The following is a 2,255-nucleotide window of genomic DNA, read 5'->3' as shown; positions in this document are numbered from 1 at the left end:
ACAAATGTGAGATGCACAACCGATATCTAATACCCATGAAGAAAAAATAGATATATTAACTTTTATAGTATATATACCTAAGGCAGAAGTCTCATTTCTTTTCCTTTTTACTTCCTCGAGGTACAACTTGCAGTTCTCTTCCAGTGTCCGGTGTCACTACAGTGACACCAGGTTCCTTCCTTAGTCACTCCACTTTTCGATTTCAATGCATGAGACTTAGTAGGAGAACAAACAGGAATTACTGAATTATGCACACTTAGCTTTTCTCTTTATCTAGCTTATCTACTGGTTCGAATTCGAATTTGATCTCTTTCCATACTTCACAAGCAGCGGCTAGTTCAGGGCTCCATTTGGAAGCTTCACGGATAATTTCATTACCTTCACGAGCAAGATCACGTCCCTCATTACGAGCTTGTACACACGCTTCTAAAGCCACCCTATTAGCTACTGCACCAGGTGCATTTCCCCAAGGGTGTCCTAAAGTTCCTCCTCCAAACTGTAGTACGGAATCATCCCCAAAGATTTCGGTCAGCGCAGGCATATGCCAAACATGAATACCCCCCGAAGCCACGGGTATAACACCTGACATAGAAACCCAATCTTGAGTGAAGAAAATACCACGACTTCGATCTATTTCAATAAAATCATCACGTAATAAATCAACAAAACCTAAAGTCATTTCGTGTTCCCCTTCCAGTTTACCTACTACTGTACCAGCGTGAATATGGTCTCCACCAGACATACGTAATGCTTAAGCTAGTACACGAAAATGCATACCATGATTTTTCTGTCTATCAATAACTGCATGCATTGCGCGATGGATGTGAAGAAGTAGGCCATTGTCGCGACAATAATAAGCCAAGCTAGTATTTGCAGTGAATCCACCAGTTAAGTAATCATGCATTACGATAGGAGCTCCTAATTCTCTGGCAAATATGGCCCTTTTCATCATTTCTTCACATGTACATGCAGTAGCATTCAAGTAATGTCCTTTAATTTCACCTATTTCGGCCTGCGCTTTAAAAAGTGCTTCAACACAAAATAGGAAACGGTCTCTCCAACGCATAAATGGTTGTGAGTTCACGTTTTCATCATCTTTGGTAAAATCAAGCCCACCACGTAGACACTCATAAACTACTCTACCGTAGTTTTTTGCAGATAATCCCAATTTTGGTTTAATAGTACATCCCAATAGGGGACGACCATACTTGTTCAACTTATCTCTTTCAACCTGAATGTCGTGAGGCGGGCATTGGAAAGTTTTGGAATAGGAAGTAGGAATTCGCAGATCCTCCAAACGTAGAGCTCGTAAGGCTTTGAAACCAAACACATTACCCACAATGGAAGTAAACATGTTAGTAACAGAACCTTCTTCAAAAAGGTCTAAAGGATAAGCTACATAAGCAATATATTGATTATCCTCCCCAATAACAGCCTCGATGTGGTAGCATCGCCCTTTGTAACGATCAAGACTGGTAAGTCCATCAGTCCACACAGTTGTCCATGTACCAGTAGAAGATTCGGCAGCTACCGCAGCCCCTGCTTCTTTGGGTGGAACTCTAGGTTGAGGAGTTACTCGGAATGCTGCCAAGATATCAGTATCTTTGACTTCGTAGTCAGGAGTATAATAAGTCAATTTGTAATCTTTAACACCAGCTTTAAATCCAACACTTTCTTTAGTCTCTGTTTGTGGTGACATAAGTCCCTCCCTACAACTCATGAATTAAGAATTCTGACAACGACAAGGAATTACTGAATTACCCTTACCTTTGGGTTGCCATTTGCCTTTTCCCTTGTGCACCATCAAAATGATATTATGCTTTATCTTCTTAAGATTGAGTTTAGTAGTTCTAAACATGCATAATATCTCAGGCAATGACTTGTCAATTTTATTCATGTTATAGTTCATGATAAATTAACTATAGCTCTTAAGTAACAACTGCATAACAAGGTCTGTGGCCAATTCTTGGCACAAAGGAAATCCCAATCTTTCAAGATTCTCAATATACCCAATCATTTTAAGTACATGAATTCTTACGGGACTTCCTTCCTGCATCTTACATTGGAATAAAGCCTCAGATATTTCAAATCTCTTGTACCTTGCCTGCCCCTGATATAATTATTTAATATGTGCAATTATATCATAAGTATTCATATTCTTGTGTTGCTCTTGAAGCTCAGAGTTCATGGTAACAAGCATAAGACATGACACATCTAATGCATTATCTTGATACTTCTTATAAGCATCCCTATTA

General features: G+C 39.3%; 1 pseudogene; it reads right to left on the bottom strand.

Annotated features, from left to right (window-relative positions):
* Positions 1 to 226: 226 nt before the first annotated feature.
* Positions 227 to 1,728, bottom strand: LOC121985286 (annotated as a pseudogene).
* Between the last annotated feature and the right edge of the window lie 527 nt (positions 1,729 to 2,255).

Source organism: Zingiber officinale, chromosome 5B (genome assembly GCF_018446385.1).
Source record: "Zingiber officinale cultivar Zhangliang chromosome 5B, Zo_v1.1, whole genome shotgun sequence".
In the NCBI taxonomy this organism is placed as follows: Eukaryota; Viridiplantae; Streptophyta; class Magnoliopsida; order Zingiberales; family Zingiberaceae; genus Zingiber; species Zingiber officinale.
Note: the sequence above shows the minus strand (reverse complement) of the source record. Positions and strands in the feature narration are given on the sequence as shown.